This window comes from Varanus komodoensis, unplaced genomic scaffold (assembly GCF_004798865.1).
Source record: "Varanus komodoensis strain SLA01 unplaced genomic scaffold, ASM479886v1 scaffold91, whole genome shotgun sequence".
NCBI classification, from domain to species: Eukaryota; Metazoa; Chordata; class Lepidosauria; order Squamata; family Varanidae; genus Varanus; species Varanus komodoensis.
In genome coordinates, this window is record NW_025336610.1 from 579,276 (window position 1) to 589,126 (window position 9,851).

At 54.2% G+C, this 9,851-nt stretch overlaps 1 protein-coding gene and 1 pseudogene across 2 annotated transcripts in view; both read right to left on the reverse strand.

Annotated features, from left to right (window-relative positions):
* The window catches only part of NUMA1 (nuclear mitotic apparatus protein 1), a 69,763-nt gene that overhangs the window by 53,186 nt on the left and 6,726 nt on the right, over positions 1–9,851 (reverse strand). Inside the window, exon 1 of one of the 2 annotated variants that reach the window (XM_044418539.1) lies at positions 178–353. The exons of the other annotated variant lie outside the window; for it this stretch is intronic. The gene's annotated coding sequence lies outside the window, so the exon portion shown is untranslated. Of the gene's footprint in view, positions 1–177; positions 354–9,851 lie in introns of those variants that run through there. 2 annotated transcript variants of the gene reach the window in all.
* Positions 8,095–9,851, reverse strand: part of LOC123017325 — a 6,063-nt pseudogene continuing 4,306 nt past the window's right edge.

Genomic DNA, 9,851 nt, shown 5'->3' on the forward strand with positions numbered 1-9,851 from the left:
ACAAAGGAGCGGGGGGCGGGCGGGCCGGGGCGGCCCGCCGCCTCCCGGGGCCTCTCGCGGCCGCGGGCGGCGCGCCAGGCGCCTTTTCCCGAAAGGGGGGCGAGGGCCGCACCACCCCCTCTTTCTGCGGGCGGCGGGCGCGAGGGGCGCGCGCGCGAGCCTTTGTTCGGGCCTTACCGGACTTCTCCAGCCAGTTTCAGGGCGGCAGATTTTTAATCCGTCATTGGGGTGCGAAAGTGCAGGGCGGCGGCGGCGGCGGCGGCGGAGGGAGCCCGGCGCGCGCGCACTCGCTCGCTCGCTCGCCCGCCCAAGGGGGGAGCCAGGAAAAGTTGCTGCGCCGCTCCGCTCCGCTCCCCGGACGCGCGGGCGGGCGGGCTGTCGGCGGCGGCGGCGGAGGAGGGCCCTCCGCGCCACCAGGGCCGCCCCTCCTCCCGCGCCGGGCCGGGAGCCAGGCGCACGTCACAGCGAGGAGTCGGCTGGCGTTAAAGGCGCCCGGCCCGGGGAGGGAGCGGCCCTCGACGCAGCCCAGGCCCGCGGGAGCAGCGCCTCGCCGCCGCCGCCGCGCGCAAGCCAGGCCGCGCTTGGGCAGCAGCTGGCAGGCCGCGGGCCCCCCGGGCAGCCCGGCGCGGGAGGGCGGGAGGGAGGGAGAGGCGCTGCCGTCTGGCGCTGCGGGGGGCCCCGCGCTTCGACCGGCATAAAGGACCGAGCCCCGAGCAGAGCGCCTGCGCCGCGCGCGGGGCCTGCCCTGTGCGGGTCTTGCCCGCCTGAAGGAACGCCAGGGCCGATGCCTCTCCCCTCCCGGCTGTCGCAGGCGGCTCTCGGCACGCCGGCCGCCTGCTCCTACATCGATGCAAACGAAACCGGGACAGGTAACACAACGAGGAGTGCTGGGCCAGCTGGAATGGACGGAGTTACGGTGATTTTCTCTGCAAGAGCCTCAGCCTTTCGGCTGTAAACAAGAGGGCAGAGTCCAAGCGGCCCGGCACCCGTCCCTTCAGCGCCAGGCCTGGCCAGCACCGCACGTGCCATGTCAACTGAAGGCCCTCTTCCCTGGGTACAGAGTATCTGAAATGACAGGCTTCTAGGCACACACCTTCGACAGCTGGATTCTTACCGAAGTAAAACATCACAAAACATTTTTAAGAACTGTGGGAAACACCAGTTTTGAACACTAGGCATGAAACTTTCTGCCCAAAGAGGTTCACTAAGTAGCTTCTCCACTGCTATAGAGGGAAAGAAGCGTTGCATTAAGGCGCAATGCAGACATTCAAAGACCTGTGACCTCCCCTGCGGAAGAGCCGGCTGGGCCATGACTGGGGCCGCAGGCCTTCCCTGCACAGGCTGCCCCTGGAGTGCCTGAAGTGTGTGTCTCAGCTGCACATGTAGCTTCAAATCCATGGGTTCCCGTATATGCTGCAACACGTAGAAAATGGTGGCTGAATCTGGTTTTGATTAAAAAAATTTTTTTATAAAAGTTCTGTTGTGCTTAATTTTGTATTGCTGTATGTTGCTGTTGGTGATTTAACTATCTGCATTTTTTTCTTTTGCAATGTTGCAACATGCTCACAGAGCCTCACTCGGGACCGATATAGCAATTAACAAGCAAGCCATCCTTCTCCCCCAAAGGACGCCTCTACATCCCGCCCAAAAGCCTTGGCATCTTAAGCACTGGAAAGGAAATCAGGGGTTTGTCTCGGAGCAACGCTAAGCCCAGCGCAGAAGCAGCTCGTGTCACTCAGAGCAGAACTGGTTTAATCACCTGCCTTTTTTCCTTTCAAAGAACTGCCACTTCCAGTCATACCTTCACGACAAAAATCCTGCCCCAAATCCGCCCCAGGAGCTTCAAGGCTGCGAGGAGACTACAATCCAGATCTCCCGAGTCCCGGGACTGCACCTTGGCCACTGCGCCACACAGGTACCAATCATTCGGACGCCAAGTTTAACTGGGAGGCAGTGGCCAGGATTCCTTCACTTCAAGACGGTCACTGAGACTTCAGGAGATGGTGACGAGACGTGCTTTTGCACCAATTTTTGGGAGGGTGGAGCATTTTAGCAAAGGGATATTCCTATTTCTATAATATAGCTCACTCCTTGTTTGACACAACTAATCAGATCTCCAAAGAGCCACTGAAAAGAGCCTTTTCAAAGAATATCGGGTTTTTCACTGGCCTTCTACTTTCTGACAAGTAAAAAGACCAAGTCTCAAGACATAAAGAGCCTATAGTTTTAGTCCTTGAAGTTACCCCAACATATTGGAGCCCTGTACCATATATTCTGGACCTTCTTCAGGGCTAAAACTATTTTAAAAATCAATCTGCAGAAACGTTTGAAAAGAAGTATTTTCAAAATAAATCCTTATGTGGCATAACTAATCTGATCTTCAAAGAACCACTGTCCTTTTCAGAGACCGTCAAGGTCCTTTCACTCGCCTTCTGATTTCTAAACTTTCAGGAGATGCAATTGTATTGTTCCACGCCACCCTGGAAGCCAAGGCAAACCACGCCGGAGACTAAAGCAGATTCTCAGCCACGACCTTCACATTAACTGGCCAGCCTGGCACACTCCACTCAGCTTCAGTACCTCGACTGCAGTTTTAGAGGCACCACATAGTGCCTGGCCTCCGAAGGTTATGACAAGGACAGCTCTTGCCCCTGGACAGCCCAACTGTATGAAGTCCCACTGAGTTCCAGGTGGCTCACCCCAAGCCAGCGTGTAAAGAAGGGACTTAGAAGCTGCTTTTCAGCCCAGGAGCCACAGAAGCATGCAGGAGTCGCCAGGAATTCTTTAAGGAGCCACAGAAGCATGCAGGAGTCGCCAGGAATTCTCTCTGCAGTTCTACACCACTCACATCTCATGGATAAGGGTGGCCAGTAATTTTCCTTACTCCATAGCGAAGGAGAGGGCAGAGAAGAAGCCGAGCTGATCCTTATCAGTGTATGCTCAGCAAGTCAGCAAGTTTTGCCCTATCAAAAAATATTAAACTTAGTTTCACTGTAAAAACAGGACCAAACAAAGCGACATATGATACGCTTGAGAAAGTAAGGTTTATCAGTCACAGCACTGGTGTTTTGTAAATGTTTTTCGTTTGTCAGTCACCAGCAGCTGAGCTGGGCCTCCTTCGGAGGAGGCCCCGTCACAGACACAGGGAGCCACGCTCGGCTCAGTCCGTCTTCTGCACAAGCAGAACGCCCACCCGCTCCTCTTTGGAAAGTCCATCCACGGCTTGCTTCAGTGACCGCAAATACCAGCAGAGATCCCTCTGCAGAAGCTCACCCAGCTCAGCCCACATGAAAGCGCCACATCTGCTATGCTTGTGCTCACTGGCTGCCGGGAACATGGGGACGGTCGGGCACTGGGGCGCTCCTGTCCCGCTTGTAGGCTTCCTGTGGGCCGTTCGTTTGCCACTTGGCGAACAGAATGATGGGCGGGGTGGTCCCTGCATCCGAGTCAGCCTCGGGACTCGTTCCCGGGCCAGCGACACCGGGAGCTGCAAGCGGCTACCATCTCTGCAAACAGGCAAGAGCCGTGACCTGCCAGGGCACCTGGGACGGAGAGGGAGGGGTTCTCCCCTCACGCACCTGCCCTGCTGCTCATCAAGGCCTGCCGAGCAACTGCCTTGCCCCACCCCGCGAGGGGCGTCCACCTGCCATGCAAAACCGTGGCTCCAGCTACGTGTTCAGAGAGCCCGGGAGCACATGCGCTCAGTAGCTATTCGAGGTGAGCAGAGCCAGCTCGTTGCAGACACTGGTGGCGATTCGGTGCGCCCAGCGCAACTGAATTTACCTGCTAACCCTGCGGATCAACACCAATTCCTTGCGCTCTCAGGGCAGGGGCAGGGGCAGGGCCCCCAACTATTTCTGGATGGCTGGCTCCCCACAGAGTCCCCAGACAGCACAGATACACGTATTATCCTCCCCGTAGATGCAGTGGGACACCACTTCATGTTATTTATGCACCTCTTTTGCCAATGTTGTCGAGGTGGTTTATAAAGAGCAGAATGTCCTCAGGCCACCAGTGGTTCCTGCGGAGCAAATGATAAAGCCCCCCACCCGGATGCTTCTTCTCCCACCCCCTCAAAGGGCACATGGGTCTTTAAGTAGCCCCTGGGAAGATGAGGCAGGGGCTGTCCCAGCTCGAGTGTCAGGGCAAGGGTGGTCTCGGGAGGGGCCAGGAGACAGCCAGGCTTTTGGCAGCCTCAGGACACATGGGGGGCAGCTATTCCCCCCGTCTGCTGATGAGATGGGCCGAACAGAGGACAGTATTTCTGCGTGGGAATAATGCCACACACTGAGTGCTCCTGCAAGCCAAGGGCTCGGACCAGCCTCGCCCACCACCCGTGTGCTCAATCCTTGCCCCTCGGGGCCGCTTACCGCAACTAAAGCAGGGATTTCGACCGGGGTTCAAGAGGCCGCGAGTGCCCTCTTGGAAGAGGGAGCGGTGCCAGCCTCACTACCAAAGGCTGCAATTAAGCCACGCCTGAAAAAGTCTGCCCGGCACCCAGAGGGCGTTAACTACCGTGGGCCAGTGGCCAGCATTCCCTTCCTGGGCAAGGTCCTCGAGGAGGCGGTGGCCGAACAGCTCCAGCCACTCCCAGTTGAAATGGAGCATCCAGATCCTTTCCCATCTGGCTTCAGGCCTGGTTCTGGGATGGGAAAGGCCGTGGCTGCCCTGTGGGATGACTGTGCCAAGAGGGAGACGGGGAGCGCAGCCCCGCTGGCTCTCCTGGGCCTCTCGGCGGCTTCTGAAACCATCGGCCACGCTGTCCTTCTGGAGAGGCTGGCTGGGTTGGGCGGGGAGGCCCTGCGTCGCGGCGGTTCCTCTCCCGCTTGACCGGCCGATTCCAGGTGGTGGTGCTGGGGACGCACCATGCAGCCACGCCGTGGGTACCCCAGGGCTGCATTTTATCCCCCGTGCTATTTGGCATCAGCACGAGGGGTCTGGGGAGGCTGTGCCTCTCGGCTCTGCCTCTTCTCCCTCAAACCCAGCTGAGGCACTGGTTGCTCCACATCGGCGCCTGAGCATGGCAGCGGACTGGCCGAGGGCCAGCGCACCGGGATGCCGTCCGGGCACGGAGGGAGGCGCAGCTGGTGGTGGCTCAGCTGTCCCGCTGGGAGATGCTTGGCCTGTCCTGGACGGGGCTGCACTCCCCCGAGGGACACGGTTCGCGGTTGGGGGCGCTCCTGGACCCGGAAGTGTCACCCGGTGTCACGGGGCACCTTTCGTCCGCTTGAGCTGACATACGAACTATCTGGACAGATGATGCCTAGCTATAGGCATCCATATTCTGGCACTGGATTACTGCACTGTCTGTCTGGTGCACTGTCTGTCTGGAGACATCAACTGATCCAAATCAGGGCGATGAGACTGTAAATGGGGACTGGCTCACGGGAACACGTGCTCCAGCCCCCTGCCAGCTGAAGCCCAAGCCTAATTAACATTCGAGCTGCTATTAACATTCGAAGGCCTAAATGGCTTGGGCCAGGCTATCCGAAGGAATGCCTTGCCCATATGCACCTGCCGGGACCTTCCCTGGGTGGCTTCTCCAAAGGAGGTAGGGATGGTGGCCACCAGGAGACGGAACTTTTTGAAAGAGGCACCCCAGCTATGGATTATGCTCCCCAAAGAGGTGGGCCTGGCACCTACACTCTCTTCACCTGTATTTCACCAGGTGAAGACCTTTTTTATTTCCCCAGCATTTTAACAGTTAACTTTTTATCTTTAGTGTTAATCTTGCATTTTATCCTGTACCACTGCAATAGCTCTGTGCTGATTCGGCTGCAATTGCTGTGGTTTTACTGTATTTTTTTTCTCTTTCTTTGTGTGTTTTTAACTTTTGTTAACTGCCCAGCCAGCCTTGGCTATTGGGCAGTATAAAAATGAAGTAAATAAGTAAAGAGCAAGAATGCTGCAGGTGCTCTGAGGTGATGAAGCACCCCTTCCTGATTTCAGCTTAAAGACTCTCCCAGCGCAGGATAACTTCATTCCTGACACGGATTCTTCCAGTACCAAGAATGCCCCAATATCAGGCATCCAGGCATGGCACAGTTTTACAACATGGTGCCCATGGGAAAATGGGGGGAAATATATTTTCCACTTTTTTATGGTATGCTCATGGATTTATATGAAATGTATACAACCTTCTAGCATTTATGCACCAGCTTCAACAAAAGCAGAGCAATTATCCAAACTGGTGTCCATTTAAAGCTGCCCTCTCTGGGCTACCCATTCATGCCCTGTGAGCTGCTCAATCCATGGCATGGGAAGTGTGTTGATCCTTCCCATTTCATAATATCAGTCATTTAGCTGTCAAAATGGCACAGCGAATCCATTTCTCGTCTGTGTATTCATTTCCATGAAGCGGATAAATGATTTAAAAGCACACGTGCAGCAGTGAATTCTGAGGACAGTTCCAGGGCAAAGTTTCAGTACGATACCCTCCTTCCAAGAGGACCAGCTACTGGATCCTGCCAGAACATCTGCTCAGAGAAGCATCTGCTGCTGTGCACTGCCAGCAATTTCCTTAATTAGAGAACCTCTGATTAAAGGAATGTTGCAGTGTACTAAAAACACAAAACAGATGCTTTTGCTGAATAAGATGCATCTGTAGACATGACGGGAAGATGACTGCAGCGGTCCACTGATGAGGCATTCTGTGCTGGTCCCCACAATTTCCAAATCTGCCCACAGGTCCGAAAATCTGCGGACCCCTGAAATATAGCACGTCTTGTGAGCCGTCCCAAGAAGCTAAGGCATGTGGTGACGGCATACAAAAGTTTTAAAGAAACAAATAAACAACATTTCATGACCCCAAGATATATTTGCTCCAAATTCACATTAGGTTTCTGGAGCAAACAACCGTGATGGTGTCATTGAACAGTCATCGCAAAAGGTCACACTCTGACTGCAGGCTCTGGATGGCACCTGTTGGTTTTAACTTAAACAGGCCCTTTGCTATAGGAGCACCTGTATAATTTGGCTTTAAAATGATGTTTCAATGCCAGTGGATCACAAGGCATGTATTATACGCATGGGGAAAGCTGAGGTGTTTGGAACCATCAGGTTCCTAATGAGGCCACCATAATATTTGGATGTAAGCATCATTTCCTGACTACCTTAACTTGTACCTTGAATATCCCCTTCACATGAACGTAAGCAAAGGCAGAACCTAGGCGGAAAAGCCAGCTCTTAACTGCAAGCCAGAATCAACTGTGCAGACTCTCTGCAGGGATGGAAAAATGCCCCCCAAATGCTGATTCTTAGACATCCAGGTGGAATTATTATAGCCCTGGAATTCTTCCAAACCTGCAACGAGCAGCCGCCACCCCGGGCAGGATCAGAAAAATGCGGGCATGTTTTCCTTTGCTCCGCTGCAGTTTGAACAGAAGTTGGCAACATAAGATGTTTTGGACTGCAGCTCTCATCCTCCTTCAGCATGACCTATGCTGGCTAGGGATGATGGGAATTGCAGGCCAAAACTTCTGGAGGGCAACAAGTTGTCAATCCCTGCACTTAAGGCAGAATCAACATACGTAGCCAGTGCACAGTTGAGAAAAACCTCCCGGCAGTTTCTTTCCCTTTAAATCTGCTGCTTGGAGACCTGGCACATCCTCCCGCCTTCTGCTCGCTGGTCCCTGTGCTTCGGGAAGGCTTCCACGTCTCCTTAGAGTCACGGAGTGGAAGAGCCGGAAGGGGCCAGAGGGCGCCTGGGTCCGGCCCCTGCCCAGCGCAGGATGCCCAGTTACCCCTCCCCTCCCAGAGGGCTGCCCAGTTGCACCTTGAATGCCTCCCACGTGGCAGAGCCCGCCATCTCCCTAGGTTCCTGGTTCCATTGTCGGACTGCTCAGACAGCCAGGACATTTCTCCTGATACCTCGCCAGAACCTGGCCTTCCTGCCACGTGAGCCCGTTATTCCGTGTCCTGCGCTCTGGGATGACAGAGAAGGGATCCTGGCCCTCGTCTTTGGGGCAGCCTTTCAAGAGCAGACTGAGCCTTTCCCCTCAGTCTACTGTTCTCCAGGCTGAACAGGCCCAGTTCTCGCCATCTCTCCTCAGAGGGCTTTGTCTGCAGTCCTTGTTGCCCTCCTCTGAACCCCTTCCAGCTCGTCCGCATCTTAAACGGTGGTGCCCAGAACTGCACGCAGTGCCCAGGTGAGGCCTCGCCATTGCCGAGTCTAGGGGAGCTGCCACTTCACGGGATTTGGAAGTGATGCCTCTGTTCATGCAGCCTAAAAGAGCGTTTGCCCTTTCTAGAGCTTGTGATCTACGACAATCCCAAGATCCTTCTCGCTTGCAGTATTGCTGAACCAAGGATTCCCCATCATGTAATGATGCATTTGGTTTCGTTTCCTAGATGCAGAATTCTGCGTTTGTCCCTGTTGTTTTCAGTGCAGGGCCCCAACCTTTCAAGATCGCCTTGACTTTCCTTTCTGTCTTCCAGGGTATCAGCCATCCCCCCGCTCCCTAGTTTTGTGGTATCTGCAAACCTGGCGCTGGTTCCCTGCTCTTCCTCATCCAAACCGTTGCTGAAAGCGTTGAGGGGCCAGGACTGACCCCTGCGGCGCCCCATCTGTCGCCTCTCCCCAGTCTGTGTCCAACTCGGCAGCCAATGGTGGGGCCACGTGATGCGGGTTCCGCCCGACCCATTTTAGCTGGCCTGTTCGTCAGGAGATCATGCGGCACCTTGTCTAGAGCTTCGCTGGAGTCCAAATGGATCGTGTCCTCAGCTTTCCCACCGGCCATCAGGGAGGTTACCCAGTCAAAAAATGAAATCAAATTAGTCTGGCAGGATTTGTTCTTGAGAAATCCCTGCTGGCTTCCGTGTTGCTTTCAAGGCGTTTGCAGACTGACTGCTTTATACTCTGCTCCAGAATTTTCCCAGGGACTGACTGGTCTCTAGTTCCCAGGTTTCTCTTTTTTCTTCCCTTTCTTGAATACAGGAACATTTGCCCTTCTCCAGTCCTCTGGCACTTCCCCTGTCCTCCATGATTTCTCAAAAATAATAGACAGTGATTCTGAGAGTTCTTCCACCAGCTCCTTTATGACTCTAGGATGGAGTTCATCAGGCCCCAGAGATCTGAACTCGCTCAACCCAATTAAATGATCCCCGAGCATTTCCTATCCATCTTGAGCTGCCATCCTGCTCCATCAGCTCGTTCTTCCCCCTTTTCAGGAAGGCTGTAGGTCTTCTTTTGGGGAAAGACTGATCCAAAATAGGAATCAAGCACTTATGCCTAATCTCTGTCGTCTGTTATTATTTCGCCATCCAAACTGAGTAGCTGAACCCCCGAATCTTTTCTCTGTCTTTTACTTTGGAATTATCTGAAGAAGGCTTTTTGTTGCTTTTAGCGTGGCTTACCAGCCTTCATTCATTCCTCGCTTGAGCCTTCCGGGCGCCTTCCCTGCCATTCCATGCGACCTGTCCGTGCTCTTCCGTTGTCGCCTGGCCTTCCTTCCGCTTCCTGCACACCCCCGTTTTTGTTTCCAGATCATCCTCAGGCTTTTTCTGATGCCACATGGGCTTCTGTTGTCTTCTAGCCTTTTTTCTTGTTGGAATTGTTTGAAATTGTCCCTTTAGAATTTCCTTTTTGAAAAATTCCCACCCTTCGTGGACTCCTTTTCTTTCCAGTCCTTGTAAGGTACAACCCCTCCCTTGCCAGCAGTCCATTTCCAGGAAGCGCAGCCCTGGCTCCAGAATCCAAATCTCTTTTATCAGCACCACCTTTCCAGATCTTCAAGCTCCAATTTCTGAAATGCCTGCTGAGAGTTCCAAAGGCCCTCTTACTGATAGAGGGTTTCCTAGATGTGTTGGAGAAATTGACCACTTCTGCTTCAGGACAGCAGGAAACTTTCTGA